The sequence below is a fragment of the Erinaceus europaeus genome, chromosome X (genome assembly GCF_950295315.1).
Source record: "Erinaceus europaeus chromosome X, mEriEur2.1, whole genome shotgun sequence".
Taxonomy (NCBI): Eukaryota; Metazoa; Chordata; class Mammalia; order Eulipotyphla; family Erinaceidae; genus Erinaceus; species Erinaceus europaeus.
The window spans coordinates 91,093,234-91,117,185 of record NC_080185.1 but is presented as its reverse complement, the minus strand read 5'-3'; the positions used below and the strand labels follow the sequence as shown (position 1 = coordinate 91,117,185).

The following is a 23,952-nucleotide window of genomic DNA, read 5'->3' as shown; positions in this document are numbered from 1 at the left end:
ACAGTTGCGGATTGTGAAATAGAGTTTTATCTTTTTTTTTTCTCCCACTAAGTCATTTTATTGAGGAACGTTTATAAATTTGGGGCCTTTTTTATTGTTGTTGTAGTTATTATTGTTGATGTCATCATTGTTGGATAGAACAGAGAGGAATGGAAAGAGGAGGGGAAGACAGAGAAGGGGAGAGAAAGATACCTGGAGACCTGCTTCACGGCTGTGAAGCGACTCCCCTGCAGATGGGAAGTGGGGGCTCCAACTGGGATCCTTATGCCGGTCCTTGTGCTTTGTGCCATATGCACTTAACCCGCTGCACTACCGCCCAACTCCCCTTTATTTATATATTTTTTTCTGTGCATTTCTCTTGACCATTGATGAAGTCAATTTCCTTTATTTCCCTAGTAGTTCTTTGGTGATCTGTACTATAGGCCCTCACATGACTGGGCTTGGACACTGGCAGATGTTCTTAGATGTGAGTTCTCCACTGTGGAGGATGGGGTGAGTCTGAGTAGAATTGGAGTTCTCCCCAGTAGTTAGGGGAAAAATAAGTAGAGGCAACTGAATTGGAAAATCCGAAGCTCTCCAGCCTATGTGGAGGTGGGGTTACGACTATTGATTAGGTCTAGGGGTGTGTGAGGGCGGATCCACTTGGAAATGGCTGGAAATGGCTTGGAAGTGATAGGAAATGAAGCCCAGGCCCATGGCTATTCAGCCAGTCCTCCTCACGAGTGTTCTCAAAACCAAAACGGCAAACAATCCTGTAGTTGTTGTTTGTGTATGAAGTTGTTGTGACTGTAGTGGTAGTAACCAGGGGCTGGACTGGGTTTGGACCCCTACTCTAGTGGCGACTGCTGGATGATCTCCCTATTTGGGTGCAATGCGAGAGGCTGCTAACATACTGGAGCGAGCCTTTGGACACTGGGACCAGAAAAGCCACCAATAATAACCTCCTTCCTTACATAGCAGTTGTAAGGCACACGCTAGAGACTGAAGCCTGACCCTAGAAGTAAATATCCACCAACGTGAGCTTTGAGGTCTAGGCCCCAGAATGGGTCCAATGATGACCCCTGTTCAGGGGTTATTTAAAAAAAAATTTAATCTTTATTTATTGGGTAGAGACAGCCAGAAATAGAGAGGCGAGAGGGAGATAGAGAGTCAGAGAGACACCTGCAGCCCTGCTTCACTACTTGCATGCTTTCCCCCTGCAGGTGGGGACCAGGGGCTCGAACATGGGTCCTTGCACACTGTAACATGTGCACTGAACCAGGTGCGTCACCACCTAGCCCCTGAGCAGGATCCTGGGGGGATTGTGAAAGCCCAGGCAAAGCTGTGACCCTGCGGTAGAGACACGGATGGGTCCACAGGTTTCTCCTGAAGCAAGCAGTGGTACAGCCAGAGAAGAATGCTGAGCCTAGTTACAGTGGAGGTTTCGTGGGTGGGAAGTGGGTACACACGTCCCTCTGTAGACGTGGGAGGGTGCTGATTAGGTCTGGAGTCTTCCCACTGGTATTGTGAATCCTTCCAGGCAGCATTGTGCTAGAGACCCAGATTGGCCCACAGGTTCTCCAGGCAGCCGATCATCAGCTGGGGTTAACCTGAAGTAGAGGCTAGGAAAGGGACCACCAAATCGTCCTGTTGGCTAGGGCCTAGGGATTGATGCCAGGCCTGAACCAACTCCTTGCTAAGTACATCTCAAATGTGTAAGACACGTACGAAAGAATTTAAGTTTTGTTTCGCGTAGAACTGTAAAAGCAAATGATAATGTGGGCTCCTGTAACTGCACGTGGCACGTTTATAAAGCCAGAGAGGTAAACCGAACATCTGTATGAGTCAGGATTCCATCAGAGACGCTAACTAGTTAACAGACAGACACAGAGAATTTATGCATTCATTCACCAGAAGCTCCTGGTTTCCACAACTGTGGGGCTGACTAAGCAAATGTGAAATCTGCCGGGGACGCACCCCGAAAGCAAAGATGGGGCCACCTGGATGATTCAGAATAATCGCCGTTTCTGTGAGGTGATTAAGGGCTTCAAAGTCATCAGAAGACCTACACAATAATACCTAGACAGATATGAATTTAAATCGAACAACTGAGCAGAACCGTAGGCAAAGTACTGAGTCGTCCAAAAGCCAAGACAAGGTCGTAAACCATTTGTGCTTGCAATTGAAGCAACATATTATGCCAATTAACCACCTTGGCCTCGTTATTATAGGCGATTCCAGCACAAACAACCTAAACCAACAGTGGCCAGCAAGGAGTTTTATGCATGAGGGTCCCACTTAGAGAACTTGAGAGTTTGCAGGGTGCGGGGGGGGGGGGGCAGGAAAAGCTAAGTTTGCATTTCCACGCCGCCAAGGCGGGTCCCCGGCCCTCGCTCTTTTCTGGCACTAGGAGGAGCGGAGGGGACGGAGGGGGCGGAGGGGTGGAGGCTCCTCCCGACTGCTAGCAGCGCGCCCAACAGGAGCCCAGCGCAACCCACCTGGAGCCCAGCGCAGCGCGGGTGCGGGAGCACGAAGGTGGGCGGAGCCTCGAGGCGCGCGGCGGTGGCGACAGCGCCCAGCCCGCCAGAAGAGCGCGCGGCTGGCGGACGGCGGGGAGCCAGCCGGGTAGGGCGAGCGCGGCTGGCGGTTGCGGGCGGGTTGGGGGGAGCGAGCGGCAGGAGGGGGGTGGAAAGAAGGAAGGGGAAGAGGCGGAGCGTGGGAGCGCACAGTGTCAGGAATACAATAGTGCTCCGCGCTGTTTCAGCCGCTGCCACTGCCGCTGCCGCCGCCGCCCAACCGCCTGCCCAGCGCTGAGGCCTGACGGGCCGGCGGGGCGAGGGCCGAGAGCCGGAGCTGAGGTGCAGGGGGCGGCCCCGGCGGATCGGGCGGCCGGGGCGGGGGGGTGGGTGGGGGCGGGGGTTGGGAGGAGATTCGGGGGCAGGTGCGAGGGAGCGGAGAGAAGAAAGCGAGGCGTGAGGGGGGCGGTTACCACTCCTCCCGGACTCGCCCGGCACATTGCCTGCTGGGGGCCCGTGTGGGGAGCCGGGAAGGAGCGGCGACCTGGCTGCGCGAAGGTAGGCGCCAGTGAGACGGACGCGGCGCGAGCGGGCTCGTGGAGGGTGTCGCGCCGGCTGGGCGGCGGGAGCGGCGGCCTTGGGGGCGTGTGTGTGTGTGTGTGTGTGTGTGTGTGTGTGTGTGTGTGTGTGTGTGTGTGTGTGGAGCGGCTGGTGGGGGGTCGCAGCGGGCGAAGCGGTGCGCGGTGTCCCGGCCCAGCCGCGCCGCGCTTGGGGTCGCTCTGGCTCCACCGCGCGGGGGCCTCGGCGTCTCCGGAGCCCCGGGGCCGAGAGCGTGTGTGGGCTGAGGTAAAGTGCCCTCTGGCCGGCGCGGGGGGCGGGGGCAGACGCCGGAGCTCAGCTGCAGCCGCGGGCTCGGCTCTGGCTGCAACTGAGCGCCATTAACTGGCGTCCGTGGCCTCCGGTGCCCCCCGCCGGCGCCCCCTCCCTGCCGGCTCTCAGCTTGTGGGTAGGGGGTTCGCGGGGTTACACTCGCGGCGGGAGAACCTGCTCCGAGAGCCGCCGGGGGGCCGGATGCCCCGGGGGGCGAGGGCGCGCCCTGGCTGTTTCGATGTTTGGGGGGGTGGGGCGGGGTGGGGGGCGCGGGAAGAACCGAGCGCCAGGAGCCCAGGGCCGGGTAGTGCGGGCGACAGCGATTCCCTGGGATGAGCCGGGGTGTTCCCCGCGCTGCTCCCCGCCCCCCACCAGCCCCATTCTGGAGCAGGACCGCGGGCTGCCGAACTTTCCCTCCCCCCTCCCCGTTATTGTTCGGCCCTTGTGAGGCCGCCGATGCCGAACAACCCCTCAACCTCCAAGAGCACCAGACTATCCCTGGGAAGGTGGGAGAGCGGGAAGGTTTTTTAAAATTAATTAATTAATTAATTAATTTATTTATTTTGCCAGACTGAGGAAATTTCCCACCGCCGGGCAGAGGGAGCAAAGTTAACTTTGCTCCAGTGATCGAGTTGGTTTGATCCCCCCCCCCCCCCGCCGCCGCCATGGGGAAGACCAAAAATGAGACTTAAGGAGCAAAGCTGCCCTCTCGGGCTCGTTCGTGTGTCGTCGTGTGCTCCCCCCCTTTCCCCCCTCCCCCCCCTTCCTCGAAGTCTGGCTTTTTGAAATGGTCCAGGGCAACCTGTGTTGGTTCTTCTTCTTCACGAGGAGGGAATGGGAGTTTGAGTGAATGGCCGTCATGGTGGTGGTATGCGAAGGCATGTTTCGAAGTTGGGAGCATTGTTGTAGCCTTGGGACATAGGTAACTCTTAGGCGTTTTGCAGGAAACTCGTTTGGCCACTTCTCCAACTTTATTATTATTTTCCTGAGTTGCAAGGAAATCCATGGCTTCAAATGTGCAGGAGATTTCTTCTTTTTCTTTCTTTCTTTTTTTGTGTGTGTTTTCATTTTTGATATGAGAGCCCTTGTATCTGTGGAGCAGGAGATGAGATTCCCCCACTGCCTTCCTCCTAATGCCTTCTGATGGTATCAGAAATCAAAACCGTGCTGATGGTAATCCCAGTGCCTGGGAGGGATCCGTGAACTTCCCCCCCCCTTCATTCCAATAAAGATAACTGTTTGCTTCTCTCAGAACTTGGAAAAGACGGGAAAATAATTAAGGTGAAAACGGGTTGCACAACATTTGGGCTTCCTTTAAGCAACCCAGAAGTCACTTTCCCAGAGTCGTTCTCCTCTTAAATACCTTCTCTGCGGTCACTTCTTGCCAGCCTGGGAGTGTTAGGGAGGGGGTTGAGAGAGGAGTTGGCCTGAACAACTGAGTTGTGCTTTTTATTTAACTTAATACTTTTCATAGCATCTGTACACAATGGGAATGTGGTCCTGGCCACTGTACCCTTTCCATACTGTCATTCTTCTGCTTTTATAAAAGCATGTGACTCTGCGGATATATGAAAATATGTTTTCCTTTTTAAAAATTTATTTTCCCTTTTTTGTTGTCCTGTTTTTTTATTGTTGTAGTTATTATTGTTATTGACGTCTTCGTTGTTAGGACAGAGAGAAATGGAGAGAGGACGGGAGGACAGAGAGGGAGGAGAGAAAGATAGACACCTGCAGACCTGCTTCACCGCCTATAAAGCGACGCCTCTGCAGGTGGGGAGCCGGGGGCTCCAACCGGGATCCTTATGCGGGTCCTTGCGCTTTGTGCCACGTGTGCTTAACCCGCTGTGCTACCGCCTGACTCCCCCCCCCTTTTTTTTTAAGATGTTGTGGAGCCTAGGAGTTTTGTTTTTTGCTTCCAGGGTTGTTGCTGGGGCTTGGGCCACAAATCCACTGCTCCTGGAGGCTGTTTTTCCCCCTTTTGTTGCCCCCCCCCCGTTTTTTAAATTGTTGTGGTTATTACTATTGTTGTTATTGATGTCGTTGTTGGATAAGACAGAGAGAAATGGAGAGAGGACGGGAAGACGGGGAAAAAAAGATAGACACCTGCAGACCTGCTTCACCGCCTGTGAAGCGACCCCCCCCTTACAGGTGAGGAGCCAGGGGCTTGAACTGGGATCCTTATGCCGGTCCTTGGGCTGCGTGCGCTTAGCCTGCTGCACTACTGACCGAACTCCCCCAGGAGTATTCTAACTCCATAACCTATCATTTCTTCTCTTATTTAAAATTAATATTAGGATTTTCTTGTCTTTTTTTCTTTTTGTAATTTTACTTATTTATTTTTCCTTTTGTTGCCCTTGTCTTTTTTTTATTGTTGTTGTTATTATTGCTGTTGTTCTGATGTCATCACTGTTAGATAGGACAGAGAGAAATGGAGAGAGGACGGGAGGACAGAGAGGGAGGAGAGAAAGATAGACACCTGCAGACCTGCTTCACCGCCTATAAAGCGACGCCCCTGCAGGTGGGGAGCTGGGGGCTCGAACAGGGTCCTTGTGCTTTGTGCCACGTGCGCTTAACCCGCTGTGCTACCGCCTGACTCCCCCCCTTTTTTTTTTAAGATGTTGTGGAGCCTAGGAGTTTTGTTTTTTGCTTCCAGGGTTGTTGCTGGGGCTTGGGCCACAAATCCACTGCTCCTGGAGGCTGTTTTCCCCCCTTTTGTTGCCCCCCCCGTTTTTTAAATTGTTGTGGTTATTACTATTGTTGTTATTGATGTCGTTGTTGGATAAGACAGAGAGAAATGGAGAGAGGACGGGAAGACGGGGAAAAAAGATAGACACCTGCAGACCTGCTTCACCGCCTGTGAAGCGACCCCCCCCTTACAGGTGAGGAGCCAGGGGCTTGAACTGGGATCCTTATGCCGGTCCTTGGGCTGCGCACCATGTGCGCTTAGCCTGCTGCACTACTGACCGAACTCCCCCAGGAGTATTCTAACTCCATAACCTATCATTTCTTCTCTTATTTAAAATTAATATTAGGATTTTCTTGTCTTTTTTTTTTTTTTGTAATTTTACTTATTTTTTTTCCTTTTGTTGCCCTTGTTTTTTTGTTTTTTTTTTTTTCTTTTTTTCCTCCTCCAGGGTTATTGCTGGGCTCGGTGCCTGCACCATGAATCCACCGCTCCTGGAGGCCATTTTTTCCCCCTTTTGTTGCCCTTGTTGTAGCTTCGCTGTGGCTATTATTATTGCCCTTGTTGACGCAATTCGTTGTTGGATAGGACAGAGAGAAATGGAGAGAGGAGGGGAAGACAGAGAGGGGGAGAGAAAGATAGACACCTGCAGACCTGCTCCACCGCCTGTGAAGCGACTCCCCTGCAGGTGGGGAGCCGGGGGCTCGAGCCGGGATCCTTACGCTGGTCCCTGCGCTTTGCGCCACTTGAGCTTAACCCTCTGCGCCACCGCCCGGCCCCCGCCCTTTTTTTTTTTATTGTTGTTGTTGTTATTGCTGTTGTTCTGATGTCATCACTGTTAGATAGGACAGAGAGAAATGGAGAGAGGAGGGGAAGACAGAGAGGGGGAGAGAAAGACAGACACCTGCAGACCTGTTTCACCGCCTTGAAGGGACTCCCCTGCAGGTGGGGAGCCGGGGGCTTTAACCGGGATCCTTACGCGGGTCTTTGAGCTTTGCGCCTGCACTTAACCCGCTGCGCTACCGCCGACTCATGGGACTTGCTTGTCTTAAGGGGTGAGAGGTCTACGGGAGATCCTTGAGAAGTGGCTCTCAGTTAATGTTAGCTACCACTATTGTCACATTTTCTTCGACTGTATTCTTCACTTTGGTTTGCTGGAAAATACCACAGTCCACAGTTTTTATCTTTGAATAGTTGCTTGCCTTCATCCAGTTCTAGAATTTTCAGGAGTACAATCCCAGTTCTAGAACTCATATTCAGTGTCGCGGTGTTGCCTGTGGGATCATGTGGAACTTGGTAACAGGCAGAGAAGAGATTCCCACTCATTCTTGAAATGTTTGTGATCATCTCAGAGCCAGAAGGGATTTGAAAGCAGCCTATGTGGTGCCTGTGACCATCCTTCTGGTCTATAGGAAATTGTTTGCAGGAGCGGGACAGAAGAGGGTGTAAGGCCCTTATCACAGTTGAGTTGTTTGGGCTGGTGAAAGGTAAACTAAAGAACAAAGGATGTCGAGGGCTTGTAGGTTGGGTTTGGTCTTCCCATAATGGTTTTCTTCTGTGTTCCACCAACCCATCTTCTCCAAACTTAAGCTAACTATAATACTTTGAGACCTGACCGGAACTAGGCAAGTATTTTGTAGGATGTCAGGGAGGCACAAGTCAGCGGACTTTTGAAGACATGGCATTGCATGGGGACTTTAAAAAAAATATTTATTTTTGCTTATTTATCCCTTTTTTGCCCTTGTTGTCTTGTTGTTGTTGTTGTTAGACAGGACTGAGAGAAATGGAGAGAGGAGGGGAAGACAGAGAGGGGGAGAGAAAGACAGACACCTGCAGACCTGCTTCACCGCTTGTGAAGCGACTCCCCTGCAGGTGGGGAGCTGGGGTCTCGACCAGGATCCTTACGCCAGTCGTTGCACTTTGTGCCACCTGCGCTTAACCCTCTGCGCTACCGCCAGACTCCCGGCATGAGGACTTTTAAAAAGCCTTGGTTGGGGATACAGAGATCACACAAAAAAAGATCACACAGAGTCACAAAATAAAGTTTAACATCATCATAGGACATAATGTACATAATATACGTACTTCCTTGGGAAGTTTATACAAAACAGGAGCTGAGGAAGGAAGCGGTCATATGCCAGCTTACATGAAGAAAACCTCTCACTGGGATAAGTTACTCTGACTTTTACTACCTCACCTTAAGGGTGAGGGGTGGATGTAATGTGCCACCTATCTGGTACTCTCTTAAATGGCTAGTATGCAGACGCTTGCATGATTTACAAGTTTTTACCTGTTGTTCCAGTCACAGTGGCTGGGAAAGTTTTCTGGAGAGCGGAGGGTCTAGGATGAGTGGGTAGAAGGATGAGCAGACCAAAGATGTCTCTAGCAAGTAACTACTGCATTTTGAGTTTTCTGTTTTCTGGAATCTTTGTGACCCTCCCATTGTTATTTTTGCCTCCTCCCTATAGGTCTCCACATAAATAGTAGCAGCAGAGCCCTTACCATCGGAACTGCCTGTGCTTCTTTTGGGGGAACAACAAGATAGAAGAGTCTTGGGGAGAATTCGCCTGACCCCATAGTTCAGAACTCAAGAGGGCAGCCAGCTGAAGAAAGTAAGGGTCCTGGTGTGGGGAAGTGGTACTGGGACTTGACCAGTAGGAGTTACCTATTTGTTCCTTAATATTCTTCAAGTAGTTAGTTATTTCTGCCACAGCCCAGAAGTCATGTCTCAGCCCTGACTATCAAAGGAGCTCCTTATCGCTCTCTATTTGCCATAGGCAAGGAAACCTGAGTCTGGACTGTGGCTTTTGGAATGATTGACAAAACAAAACAAAACAAAACGAAAACATGGTACCAGCATGACCAATATCCCAGATTTTGTATATTGGAATGTCATGGTAGAAAGAATTATTTAGATTTTAAGACTTCTTATTTTTATATTTTGATTAAAAAATGCAAGACTAATACAAAGAGCTTGTGTTTCCTTTACCCAAGGTAACCATTTATGAACAGTGTACTCTGATTGGCTTTATCATTTGCTCTGTTTCTTTTTCTGAGCTATTGAGAGATTGGCATTTGTCAAGGGCATCTCATGCTGAAGGGCGGCCAAGTACTGCCACAGGTCATAGCAGAACATTGGTGGTGTTGAAGCGAGCCACCAGAGGTAGAATGAAGTCCAGCCACAATTCTGAAGCACACATTTGTAATCCCATGGAATTATATCTGGTAGTAGATATAGAAATCATTCTCAGTTATAAATGTGACTAAGAAATTCCCCTTTTTCTCATTTGTTCACTTGATCCTAACTTTGCCAAGCTTTTAATACTTTTGAAAATCCATTCCACCATTCCCCAACTTTGAGACCATAATCTACGTACTCATTCTCTTCCGTTCATTTTCATTCAATTCATTAAGCAAATGTTGTATTGAGTGCCTCCTATTTTCAGGGAGGTATAGGAAGTGAAAGATAATCATTCCCTTAGAGCTCAACACCCAGTGGAAAGGAAGTAAGGAAATGTACCATGACAGGCAGGAAGAAGAATGTTCTGCTCAAGACGTTTACCGGGGTGATGAGAACATCAGATTTACTAAGGGTCTGAAGAGTGGATAGATATCTGGTGGTAGTTGTTTGGAGTATATATGAATATGCAGATCCATTTTTCTCTCTTGAACCATTAGATGCCAAAGTTCATGAGTTAGAGAAGCTTTTGGTACCGTGCACCTAGCTAGCACTGGCTGTGGCGTCAGGCCAACTTGTATTCTAATCTGTTGCTTGATTTTCTCTAGTTATTTCGCTGTGCTCCTGTATCTTCACCTGCCAAACCACATCCCAAAGGTAATAATTAATTTAGGTAATAATTTCTCTGTAAACATTCATTTCATCTTCTCCAGATATACAATATGTAGCGAAATAGCATGCACGGTGATAGTGGTATCCAAGGAGGTGTTTCCATTTTTTTTCCTGTAGATAAACATCAAATTGCTAATTGTACAGGAACTATGATGAGCTTTACTGTATGGGATAACAGGAGCTGCAGTGATTTGCTCTGTGCCCAGGCTCTATGCTAAGTGCTCACTGCATTTTATCTTTTGAAGAGAGGTAAAGCAAAGGTAGCTGGTCCAAGCTCACAGGCAAGTAAGAATAGAATTCTTTTGTAAGGGAGAGCACCAAGGTGTTATGGAGCCTGAAAGATGAGCATTAATAAGCAAGGTAAAAGAGGGATTTCACTAAGCAAAGGGTTGTGAAGGCACTGAGATAGGAAAGAGATGTGGAAAAGATCCACAGAGGTTTGACTTGGCTAGGACCTGGGGAAAGAAATGAGGTAGGTAGGGGAAGATTGACAGGGCCTTGTGGGACCTCGTTAAGGAGCTTGTGTTTTATTCCAAGGGCTTTGGGAGATTGCTAGAAGGTGTTTTTTTTTTTACCTTTTCTTTAACCACATGATGTGTGTTTGTGTGGTGTGTGTGTGTGTGTGTATTTAATCCAGAAAATCATGTAGTGAGGTCTAGATAATAGTGGCTTAAGAAAGACATTTCCTTGCGAACTAACAAATTGTGATATGACAAAAATGAGATTAGTGGGGGGTGGGAGGCCAGAGGGCTGGAATGGCACAAAGAATCACTGGGGCATAGTGAAAAAAATCTGTTTTTATTGCACTGGTGGTACATTCACAGATGTATACAACTGCCAAAAAATTCATTGTGTTGAACTCTAAATGGTTGCAGTTTATTGTATATGCACTATCAGTAAAGCTGACTTTTAAAAATCTCATTTCTAAGCAAGATTTAGACAAAAGTATGACTAACTGCTGTGTTGTTCTCCCTACTCAAAATAAAATTGCTCCTTTACTATGTGGCATCCAGGAAAGCTTGGTTTCAAATATGTTTCTAAAAATTCATATTCACCGTCCCACTTTAGGAGTCAACAGAGGCAAACGTGTCTAATCCTAATGTGTAGCTCTTAAACAGTCTTTACTGTCCACCATTCACATAGCTAAAAATAGTTGCTGTGATGCTGGAAGGGGCTGGCCTTGTAGAATGTTTCTGTCAATAGAAAGCAGTTTAATTAAGCTCCTATAGCTGATGCTTTTTAGGCTGTGCTAAGGAATCTCTTTTAGCTTTTACCAAAGCTTGTCAAATGGGAATAAAAGGTAGAATTAGAAGAAAAAGTAATTCCTGGAAACCTGAGTAGTTGCTCAGTGTTAGAAATGGAAGTCAGGAAGAGACATTGGTTTAAATATATCATGATAACGAGGTTTCAGTGACTAAATGGAAATTTTTGTGTATTTTTTTTTTTTGGTGTGTGCCATCTGTGATGGCAGACAGCACATTTGTGAGAATCTGGGAAGACTTAAGACTTTTTTTTTTCAGTACTTATATATATTTCTTTATTCTCATCCAGGTACTACAGGTTTTTTTTTCTTGTTTGATACTTATGTACCTCGTGAACTCAACAGGAAGAAAACTGTTTTTCTCTTCCCCTTTCCATATTTATTAAACCACAGGCATATCTTTGAAGTAGCCTGTGTCAGTTCATCTTTTTTTGGTGCAGAGGGTAATTAGATAGCATCTAGATGACTCAGATGACCTTCACACCTCTGGTGGTTTGTAGGCTGGGTAGTCTAGGAGGTCTTAAACTGGAGTGGCTCATCTCTGCTCCAAGTGGTCTCTCATAGCTGACTAGTTTGAATCTATTGTGATCTCCAAGAATAGCAACCAAGAGCAAACTACTTCTCCAGCATCTTGTACCCCATTTAATAATGATGGAAGTGCTTTCATAGCCAAACCCAAGGCCTTTGTGGGAGGACACCTTACAAAAGTATGTCTGTAGGATACATAAACCTGTGGGGTTTTGTCCTGCATTCTGTCTTAATGCCTTTAAGCCACCAAGTTGCAGATGCTATCATGTTTCTACTCTGACTTCCCTGGACAGACAACCTCACCTCTCCAGAGCCCTACCCCACTAGGGAAAGATAGAAAGAAACAGGCTGGGGGTATGGATCATGTCCATGTCCAGCAGAGAATTAATTACAGAAGCCAGAACTCCCACCTTCTGCACCCCAAAAAGAATTTTGGTCCATATTCCCAGCAGGGGGAGAGGTGATAGGGGGAAGATGACCAGAGGGCTCTGAACTCCAACTCCATCAGGACTGAGAGAGAGAAGACAAAAAAAGAAAGGACATTCAGACATAGTAATAGGTGTAGATGTTACACAGAAAGGAAGAAAAGTCAGGACAATAAAAAATGGACAAATATAGACACATAGAAATAATAGTTAACTCATATCTGCAACCTTGGGAGAGGGAATGAAGATACAGAACTCTGGTGGTGGGAATGGTGTGGTATTACACCCTTGTTGAGTCACTAATAAAATAAAAAAAACACACCCTCTGGGGTCATAATTAGCATTGATTGCAGCCTCTTTTTCCCTTTGATTAACAAGATTTAGCACCCATATCTAAATAGATACAGTACATTATATTCTTGAGACTACGTAATATAACTGCACTACTTTCTCTTCTACTTAGTGTGGAGTTTCTGTAGGAGGATGTCAGAGGTTGACTGTGGCTGTGAGTGTAGATATTCTTGTGAGTGAGTGGCTTGATTGCTGTTCACTGATCTTCTGTAGCTGTCATTTAAGGAGGCTCTGAGTTTCCTAACCTCTTGTTCAAGCGTTACTACCAAAAAAAGTAGAAAACTACATTGGACTAGATATTATTTACAATCAAGCGAAAAGACAGTAGGTTGGGAATCCATCATTACCTTAAAGAAGAGAAGAATCGGGAGTCGGGCGGTAGCGCAGCAGGTTAAGTGCACATGGTGCAAAGCGCAAGGACTGACGTTAAGGAACCCTGTTCGAGCCCCCAGCTCCCCACCTGCAGGGGAGTCACTTCACAGGCAGTGAAGCAGGTCTGCAGGTGTCTGTCTTTCTCTCCCCGTCTCTGTCTTCCCCTCCTCTGTCTATTCCACTCTGTCCTATCCAACAACAATGACATCAATAACAATAACTACAATAGTAAGGAAACAAACAAACAAACAAAAAACAACCAAGGACAACAAAAGGGAAAATGAATAGATATAAAAAAAAAAAGATGAGGAGAATCTTTGCAGCTTTTTCTTAGAACCTTTGCATGCCTGATAGTCTTCACCCAATGGAAGAAATCCTCTTTTGAGCATTGTAACAGGGACAAAAGATTTTCTGTAGATAAATCACCCTGTAGTTACACTGGAGAATTCAGCATTTTGTTGGGAAGTGAGTGGCCAGTGGCCAGCAATGGTGGAGCATCAACTTTTGACTTTTGTGAAGATTTCAAAGTTTTCCCTTTTACATTAACAAAAATCAGCTTTTCAAGCAACTCATGGCCTAAATTATATTGCACAAAAATTCAGCTGGTACTTGTAAATGTGGGAAACTGAATAGAAGACTTAATTTGTACATCTTAGAAATATACATTCCAGTAGTCGGGCGGTAGCACTGTGGGTTAAGCACACGTGGCGCAAAGCGCAAGGACCGGCTTAAGGATCCTGGTTCGAGCCCCCGGCTCCCCACCTGCAGGGGGGTCACTTCACAGGCGGTGAAGCAGGTCTGCAGGTGTCTGTCTTTCTCTCCCCCTCTCTGTCTTCCCCTCCTCTCTCCAGTTCTCTCTGTCCTATCTAGCGACGATGACATCAATAACAGCAACAACTACAACAACAATAAAAAGACAACAAGGGCAACAAAAGGGAAAACAAATAAATAAATTTTAAAAAATACGCTCCTCTAGAAATTGAGCTCGTGATAGAACCTTAGTTTTTCTTTACTCTTAGTATGAAGTACTTAAAATGAGAAAACCCTGTGACTTAGAAATTGCCATCAATATTATAAATACATCTTTCATTTGACCCAGCAAACATTTCCAGGAATTTATTCAACAAATATTTGCGAATTACTTGGATATTACTTACAGTAGTAAAAAGTCGGTAATATCCTAAGTACCAGTAAAAACTTGGTTGTGCAGTGCTGTTAAAATATTATACCAATGTTGGATGATTTCTAACATATACAAAAGCAGGAAGCATCACAATGTGTATTATATGCCTCCATTTGTACAAAGTAGTGGAGCGGTAAATTGTACACTTGCTTCTAAGACATAAAGCAGTTCTGAAAGAAAATTCAATTGACTGAAGGCTTTGGGAAATTTATGACTAGGGGTAGAGGGTGAGAGAGCTCTTTGGTTCTGAGGCAGTGTGTGTATGTGTGTGTGTGTGTGTGTGTGTGTGTGTGTGTGATTTTACCACTTGGGTTACTTTTTCAGTTATGTAAATATAAAAATAAAACTATATATCTGGAGAGAGGGAGCGACGTCACAACACCAGACGTTTTCCCTGTTGCCAGAGCTTGAAAGTAGGCTGTGCACATAGCAAGGCGCACACCCTACTAGGTGAGCTATCTTACCCCTGTGATGCTTTTCACTGTATAAACCCTATCAGAGCTATCTCTTGGATCTGAAGCCATATGAACATACTACCTTTTTTTCTTTCCCCATGTCATTTCTGGAGTCTCACCAATTTGGACTGATTTCAGATAGAGACAGAGAGGCAGAGAGAAGGAAAGAGATCACAGCACAGAAGTTTCCTCCCTAGTGGTTGGGGCCAGGCTTGCCTATTTTGTTATCTACTGTTTTAAAAGTAAATATATTTCTTTCAAAAGTGATGGCATATGGCGATGCAGACTTCATGGGCCCTCCTCCAAGTTGACCTGGTCAAAACTAACAAAACCTATATCCTTGTTAAAAGAATATTCAGTCAGGGATTTCTTTTTTTTTTTTTCTTAGAAATGTCTCAGGGGACTGCAGAAATAGCTCTCTGGGTAGGGTTGCTGCCTTGCCTTGCATTTGCCCCAGATTTGAGCCTTGGCACCTCATAGGGACAGCTACCGTGGCAGTAGGGTCAGCTCAAGTAAAGTAGTGTCTCCTCTCCTTATCTGAATGGAAAAAGAAGTTGATCTGGAGTGGTGAAATCACACATATATGGGGTCCTAGTGTGCTGCAAAAGAGGAGGAAAGAATCCTCAGAAGAGTGTAATTTATTTTTCCCCCAGGGCACAGCTCTGCTATGGCTTGCAAGTGGTCCAGGGGATTGAACCTGGAACTTTAGAACCTCAGGCATGAAAGTCTGTTTGCAGAACCATTACGCTATATCTCCAACCTTGAATAGTGTAGTTTTTTTTTTTAATGATAGTCCTGCCTTTTTCAGTGTGGTATTTGAGTGGAGTCATATAAGACATGATCTTTTTAGGCATGGATTCTTTTGTTTGGCTTACCCATATTAACTGGGGAGATAGCTTAAGCCTGTTAGAGCACCAGCTTGTATGACTGTGGCCATAAAGATTAAAGGTTCCATATCCAGCACCACCTTATGCCAGAGATGAACAGTATTCTGGTTCTTTTTCTTTTCTTTCTCTCTTAATAAAATAAATACATCTTTAAAAATAAATAGATCTATCCATACTATGTGAATAAATAATTTGTTCCTCCATGATGGCAGAGGACCTGGTGGGGGTTGTATGTTATGCACATACAAACTTGTATATACTGTCGACTGTAAGAACATTAATCCCCCAATAAAGAAATTAAAAAAAAAACTTGTACCTCTTTAAAAAATACATGAGTGGAGTACTGAATCCAGGGCCTCCTACATGTGCTATATTTGAGTGGCTGTCGGGTTCGCTTTTTGATTCTTTTAGATTTTGAGAGAAAAAGAGAGGGAGAGACAGCACAGCACTATTTAATAAGCACAGTGCTTAAACTGGGGGCTCACACTCAGGATAGCACAGTACTGTTACACCGTCCATGGTGTTCCCATGTGGTGCTATTGCTTAAACTGATGGCTCACGCTCAGGAAGGTGTGTACTCACTCTGCTGGTTAAACTAGCTTCTGACCCTTTCTGGATTTTTTTTTTAAATCAGAAGAGTATTCCACTGTGTAGCTCTGCTATATTCATTTATCTACTAAAGGACAGCTTGACTCTTTCCACTGCTTGATGACTAAAAATCAGCCTTGAGGGCCAGCAGGCTAGTTCACCTGGGTGGTGCATTTGTTTTGTGTGCATGACCTAGGTTTGAGCTCAGACCTCAACACAGTGAAGGGAACTTTGATGCTTGGTGCTTTTCCTTTTCTCCCTCTGTCTTTGTTTATCTGGGGAAAAAAATGAGCTCAGATTGGCGTCATGGTAGCATCTGCAACTCCGTGGCTGAGAAAGCAAAATCAATGAAAAAAAAAAAAAAAGAGCTCGAAGTGGTGAAGCCCCAGCAACAATAAAATGAAACAAAGCTTTAATAAATAATACTGAGGTATGAAAATATAATTTACCAGTTTACTTAGATAAGTAACTAGTGGGATTGCTGAGTTTTTTTCTAAGTTTTTTATTAGTGATTTAATAATGATTGACAAGATTGTGAGATAAGAGGTGTACAATTCCATAACAGTTCCTCCCACCAGAATTCCATATCCCCTCCCCTCCATTGGAAGTTTCCCTGTTCTTTTTTTTTTAAGATTTTATTTATTTATTTATTTATTTATGAATAACATAGGAGAGAGAAAGAGCCAGACATCACTCTGGTATATGTGCTGCCGGGGGTTGAACTCAGACCTCATGCTTGAGAGTCCTATGCTTATCCAGTGCTCCCAGACCACAAAGTTTCCCTATTCTTTATCCATCTGGGAGTGTGTATCAATGATCTTTTAATGTTTTTTTTTTAATTTTGCTTTTCCCCCCTTTTGCTACCCTTGTTGTTTTATTGTTGTTATAGTTATTGTTTTTGTTATTCATGTCGTTGTTGGATAGGACAGAGAAATGGAGAGAGGAGGGGAAGACAGAGGTGGGAGAGAAAGATAGACACCTGCAGACCTGCTTCACAGCCTGTGAAGTGAACTCCCTGCAGGTGGGGAGCCGGGGGCTTGAACCGGGATCCTTATGCTGGTCCTTGCGCTTCACGCCATGTGCGCTTACCCCGCTGTGCTACCACCCAGACCCCCCCACCAATGATTTTTATGGGATGCAGAAGGTGGAAGGTCTGGCTTCTGTAATTGCTTCTCTGCTGGACATGGGTATTGGCAGGTTGATCCATACCCCCAGACTGTTTCTTTCTTTTCCTAGTGGAGTAGGGGTCTAGAGAGGTGGGGCTCCAGGACACATTGGTGAGATTGTTTGCTCAGGGAAGTCAGGTTGGCATCATGGTAACATCTGAAACTTGGTGGCTGAAAAGCACTAAGATATAAAGCCGAACAAATTGTTTAATAATCAGGAACCTAAAGGTAAGAGTATAGCAGATGGAATTTGGGGTCTTCATGTTGGAAGAAGCTAGCAAGTCTTATTTTAGGTATATTCTAAGGTTCCCATGGCTTTACTGATTTTTTTACTGAGCCCAACAGCTAACGTGCAGGTACAGGTGGGCTAGGAGTATTATCTGGAAAGATGGTGTCAGAGTTGAGGATAGGACTAGAAAGCTGGATCAGGGCAGAGAGAAGCTCCCAAATATGGGAAAAGTATATAAATACCATTAGCTGTAAACCCCAATCTGACCTCGGACCCATGTCTATTCATATTTAGCACAGAAGGCTTTGCAACCTCTGTATCGCTGTCAGTCTGAGCTGAAATTTCATGGTCACAGCTGGGAAGTTCTAGGCTGCACTCATTTCAGGACCAGTCTTCTAGTAGCAGAGTATGTTGACCCAGCCTCCCTCTGGAGAGTGGGGCAGTTTCTACCATTGTTGTTCTACATTGAGAGCAAGGTCCTGTAGAGGCCCACAAGAGGGTTTATGATGTTCTTGATGTGAGATGACTAGTGATGGTGGAGAGAGGAATCTGTTAGAAGTCTAGGCCTGTCATCTATATGGGTAACCCAGGATTCCCTAATTAGGGCCCCAGATGGGATTGCTGAGTTTTTATAAGAAACTGACTAACTTCCAGAATGACCCTATAATCTTGTATTCTTTTTTTATAAATATTTTTTTATATTTATTTTTATTTATTTATTCCCTTTTGTTGCCCTTGTTGTTTTCTTGTTGTAGTTATTATTGTTGTCATTGTTGTTGGATAGGACAGAGAGAAATGGAGAGGGGAGGGGGAAGACAGAGAGAGGGAGAGAAAGATAGACACCTGCAGACCTGTTTCAGCGCTTGTGAAGCGACACCCCTGCAGGTGGGGAGCCAGGGCTTGAACCAGGATCCTTATGTGGGTCCTTGTGCATAATCTTGTATTCTTATCATCATGAATATCAAGGTTCATTTCCCTGAATATGGATATACAGTAAGTAGTTCAAGAACTATTTGTTGAAAAGATGATCCTTTCTCCATTGAACTACATTTGGATCTCTTTTCAGTATTATGACTACTTCTGGATTCTATTCTGTTGTATTAATCTGTCTTTCATATTTCCATTAACATGATCTTGATTACTTACCTTTATAATAAGTCCTTAAAGGAGATAGTATAAGTACTTTATTTTTCTTTCTTGTCAGAATTGTAGTGGTGAGAGAGGACACCCTTATTCCAAACTTGGAAAGCATTCCATTAAGTATGTAGTTGGCTTATACAAAAAGACTCACATGCCTGAGGCTCAGGGGTCCCCAGGTTCAATCCCCATGTACCGCTATAAGCCAGAGTTGAGCAGTGTTCTAATAGGGAAAAAAACTTTGGTGTTAGCTGTAGGGTTTTAAAATGTTTGTATTGTGCTAAAAATGAGTTACCGTAGCCGGCCTGTATTAATCTTAAGAAGGTCTACTTGTAAGGTTGACCCATGACTGGCTGGTATCTAGGAAATTGCCTTTTCAGATATTTCGAAAATAAAATATTCTACCTTTATTTATTCCTTTCCAGTACTCTCCATCTCTTTATGCTAATCCAAGTTCCTGCCTTAATCATAATCTTTCTGCCAGAAGAATTTTCCTTTAACGTTTCTTCTTCTTTTTTTAATATTTATTTATTCCTTTTTGTTGCCCTTGTTGTTTTATTGTTGTTGTTATTGATGTTGTTGTTGTTGGGTAGGACAGAGAGAAATGGAGAGAGGAGGGGAAGACAGAGAGGGGGAGAGAAAGATAGACACCTGCAGACCTGCTTCACCGCTTGTGAAACGAACCCCCTGCAGGTGGGGAGCCGGGGGCTTGAACTGGGATCCTTACACCAGTCCTTGCGCTTTGCGCCAAGTACGCTTAACCTGCTGAGCTACAGCCCGACTCCCTAACGTTTCTTCTATGCCACATCTGCTGGCAGTAATCTTTTTTGTTTCAGTTTGTCTGAGAAAATTTTGTTCTTCCTTTGATTTTTTAAATTTTTATTTTTTATTGAATAGATACAGAAAGAAATTGAGAAGGGAGGGGAAGATAGAGAGGGCAAGAGACGGAGAAACACCTACAGCCATGCTTCACCACTTGTGAAGCTTTCCTCCTGCAGGTGGGGACCAGGGGCTTGAACCTAGGTCCTCGCACACTATATATAGTGTGTGTGCTTAACCAGGTGCGCCACCACCACCTGGCCCCTCCTTTGATTTTTGAATAACATTTTCATGGGATGAAATTCTAAGTTGATAATTTTTTTTTTTCTTTTAAGCATAGTACTCTAGTACTTACGTGCTTTCTTTTTTTTTTCTTTTTTTTTCTTTTTCTTTTTCTGTCACTAGGACTTTACTGCTTGGGGCTGACTTTTTTCTAGCTAGAAAGAGAGAGACACAGAGAGGAAAAGATACCACAGCACGGAAGCCTCCTCTAGTGTGGTGGAGGCTGGCACTGATTCTGGGTCACATGCATGGGAAAGCAGTCACTTTCCTAGTTGAGCTATCTCATGGATCTTTTTGTTTGTTTCGTTGAGTCAGCTATAATCCTTGTTTCATTTTGAAAAAATTTAAAATTGTATTTATTGGCTAAAGACAGCCAGAAATGGAGAGGGAAAAGGTAGGTAGAGAGAGAGAAAAACAGAGAGACACCTGCAGCACTGCTTCACTACTCGCAAAGCTTTCCCCCTGCAGATGAGGACCGGGGGCTTGAACCTGGGCCTTGTGCATTGTGACGTGTGCTCAACCAGGTTTGCCACCTCCTGGCCCCTACTCCTTTCTCTGTAGTTAATATGTCTTTTTTTTTTCCCTTCTGGCTGCCTTCAGTCTCTTTAACTTTACATAAGTTTGGTGTTTTGTTTTGTTTTTTTCCCTTTAGGTTTGGTATTTTAATTTTTCACACTTATGCTACTTTGTGTTCTCTAAGATTCTCTTTCTTATCTGTTATTCTTTTATGAATCTGTTGTCTTAGTTTTGGAAAGCTTTCAATCATTATTTCTTCAAATAAGTCTTGTATCTCATCTTTTATTTTTCTCCTTCTGGGATTATCCTAGTTACAAATATGTTATATTTGATATTTTCCCACAGTTTTTGAATATGGTATTCTATTTTTCTTTTTTTTTTAATTATTCCTTTTTGTTGCCCTTGTTTTTTTTTTTATTGTTGTTATTGATGTTGTCGTCCTTGGATAGGACAGAGAGAAATGGAGAGAGGAGGGGAAGACAGAGGGGGAGAGAAAGATAGACACCTGCAGACCTGCTTCACTGCTTGTGAAGTGACTCCCTTGCAGGTGGGGAGCTGGGGGGAGTGTTCTATTTTTCTTTCTTTCTTTCTTTACTTATTTATTCATTGCTGTTATGGTTAACACTGGGACTCCAGTCCTTGCATTACTCCACTGTTTCTGGTGGCATGGAGGGAGAGAGACAGAAAAGGAGAAACACTCCACTGCTCCTGTGTGGTAGTCTGGAACTTGAACCCAGGTCCTCAGACATGGTAATATGTGTACTCTGCCAGGTGGGCCACCTACCAGCCCCGTTTCTTAAAGCCTCAGTAAACTCATCAGTAAACTTGATTTCATACTTCCTGATTCTTTCCTTGATTTGTCAAGTCTACTGTTGAGCATGTTTATTTCACTGTGCTTTTTCTATTTTTTGTTAATTTTGGTTCTTACAGTTTCATTTTGTTGATATTATCTGATTGGTCTTAAATATTACCTAATTTTGCCTTTAGAGTCCTTAAGATAATAATCATAATTCTTTTTTTTTTTTTGCCTTTTATTGTGCCTCATAAATTGAAAGCTGAACAGGGACAAGAAATACTGAGGTAAAAATTGAAATGATGGGGGTAGGGCAGTAGTGCAGCGGGTTAAATGCACATGGCACGAAGCACAAGGACTGGAGTAAGGATCCCGGTTCGAGCCCCTGGCTCCCCACCTGCAGGTCACTCGCTTCACAAGTGGTGAAGCAGGTCTGCAGGTGTCTGTATTTCTCTCCCCCCTCTGTCTTCCCCTCCTCTCTCGATTTCTCTCTGCCCTATCCAACAACAATGACATCAATAACAACAATAGTAACCCCGACAACGATAAAACAAGGGCAACAAAAGGGGAAAAAATAGCTTCCAGGAGTAGTGGATTCGAAGTGCAGGCAACGAGCCCCAGCAATAACCCTGGTGGAAAAAAAAATTGAAATGGTTAAAGAACACAGGTTTAGGGAGTTGGGCGGTAGCGCAGCAGGTTATGTGCGCGTGGTGCAAAGCACAAGGACGGGCTTAAGGATCCCGGTTGGAGCCCTTGGCTCCCCACTTGCAGGGGAGTCGATTCACAAGTGGTGAAGTAGGTCTCCCCCGTCTTCCCCTTCTCTCTCCATTTCTCTCTGTCCTGTTTAACAGCGATGACATCCATAATAACTACAACAATAATAAAACAACAAGGTCAACAAAAGGGAAAATAAATAAATATATATGAACACAGGTTTATTTAATTTTTTCTTTTTTGCCTCCAGGTTATCTCTGGGGCTCAGTGCCTGCACTATGGATCCACTGTTCTTGGAGGCCATTTTTCCCCCTTTTTGTTGCCCTTGCTTTTTTATCATTGTTGTGGTTATTATTATTATTGTTGTTGCAGTCATTGTTATTGGATAGGACAGAGAGAAATGGAGAGAGGAGGCTTGTTAAGCAAGCCCCCTGCAGGTGGGGAGCCAGGGGTTCAAACGGAGATCCTTACTGCCAGTCCTTGCGCTTCATGCCATGTGCGCTTAACCCGCTGCTCTACTGCCCGACCCCCAAGAACACAGGTTTCTTTCTGCTATGGGAGATTTGCCTTCAAGTGGTCAGGAGTGGGCCTGTGTTAGATGTTTGTGTTTTCTTTAGGCACCTGAGATTTCTGATTCCTCTAGTGATGCCTTTTTTATTGACTCCTGCTTAGCTTTGGGTTTTTCCTTTGTGCTGTTTCCCAAGAGTTATCTCTTACAGCCTTCCCAGTTGTAACCCACTGTTACTGACTTCATCGTTGGTGTGCCAGGTGGTGGGTGGTGGTTGTGGAAACAGTTCTCTGATGGTATGATTAAGCCTCAGACTTAGATGGTCCTGGAACTTGGGTCTGCTCCTCCTCAAGCGGTGGAATTTCTTTAACTCTTTATCCCTCTCTTCCTTTGGTTCTGCACCAGAGATAAGGGAAAGGAATCTGGATGGCATTCACAGGCGGTGCTACTTTCCTCTGCCAACCAGCAGCACCATGAAAGCTTTCTCCACCTTTTCTCTGATGCTGCCGTAAGAACCTGGTAGAGATTCCTGTAGGAAGTACTTGTAAGAGCATGTGAACTCCACCCCTTGCAGAGCCCAGGTGCTCATGCTCTCATAATATATCATACTCTGACCTCTAGTAATTAGTTAGAACTTCTAGTTTAATTTCCCTACTAATTTACATGGTCAGATCTTTATCTATCTGTAGCTGACTTTCTCTGGTTGGTGGTTTGACTTTTTTTCTCGGTGGTTTGATTTTTGACCTCAGTTCTCTGATATGTCTGAAAAGAGTCATTGATACAACTTCTTTATTGTTTGAAGGGAGCATTGACTTTTTTTTAAAAGAAAAAATATTTTCCCTTTTGTTGCCCTTGTTGTTGTTGTAATTATTGTTGTCATTGATGTCATCATTGTTGTGATAGGACAGAGAGAAATGGAGAGAGGAGGGGAGACAAAGAGGGGGAGAGAAAGATAGACACCTGAAGACCTGCTTCACCGCCTGTGAAGTGACTCCCCTGCAAGTGGGGAGCCAGGGGCTCGAACCAGGATCCTTAAGCTGGTCCTGGCGCCATATGCGTTACCGCCAGACACCTAGGCTTTGACTTTTTTTATTTTATTTTATTTTTTTCCTCCTCCAGGGTTATTGCTGGGCTCGGTGCCTGCACCATGAATCCACCGTTCCTGGAGGCCATTTCCCCCCCTTTTGTTGCCCTTGTTGTAGCTTCGTTGTGGTTATTATTATTGCCCTTGTTGACACAATTCGTTGTTGGATAAGACAGAGAGAAATGGAGAGAGGAGGGGAAGACAGAGAAGGGGAGAGAAAGATAGACACCTTGCAGACCTGCTTCACCGCCTGTGAAGCGACTCCCCTGCAGGTGGGGAGCCGGGGGCTCGAACCGGGATCCTTACGCCGGTTCCTGCGCTTTGCGCCACATGCGCTTAACCCACTGCGCCACCGCCCGACCCCCAGCTTTGACTTTTTTATATGTCTAAGTTGAAACAAGAGTCTCTCAGTTTTTACATAAATGTCAAGTGTAGCACAATACCCATATAAACTCCATACAAGTTAATTCCCCCTTCTTACTCCTTAAATTTTACATTTTTAAATTTTTTTATTTTTTTATTTTAACAATTTTTAGAATCCTTTAATTTATATTTACTTGTTATTAGATAGAGACAGAGAAATTGAGAGGGGAGGGGTGATAGAGAGGGAAAGGGACAGAGGGATACCTGCAGCCCTACTTCAGCACTCATGAAGCCTTCCTCCCATAGGTGAGGACCAGGGGCTTGACCCCGGGTCTTTATGCACTGTAATGTGTATACTTAACCAGGCGTGCCACCACCTGGCCCCTGAAGTGT

The 23,952-nt window shown here is 45.2% G+C and overlaps 1 protein-coding gene across 11 annotated transcripts in view; it reads left to right on the top strand.

Moving 5' to 3' along the window:
- Window positions 1–2,510: 2,510 nt before the first annotated feature.
- The window catches only part of JADE3 (jade family PHD finger 3), a 156,190-nt gene continuing 134,748 nt past the window's right edge, over window positions 2,511–23,952 (top strand). For 2 of the 11 annotated variants that reach the window (XM_060182475.1, XM_060182468.1), the window contains exons 1-3: window positions 2,917–3,053; window positions 8,517–8,660; window positions 9,835–9,883. The gene's annotated coding sequence lies outside the window, so the exon portion shown is untranslated. Of the gene's footprint in view, window positions 2,605–2,685; window positions 2,838–2,916; window positions 3,054–7,381; window positions 7,536–8,516; window positions 8,661–9,834; window positions 9,884–23,952 lie in introns of those variants that run through there. The other 9 variants (XM_007529631.3, XM_060182472.1, XM_060182470.1 and 6 more) reach the window with 8 other exon arrangements.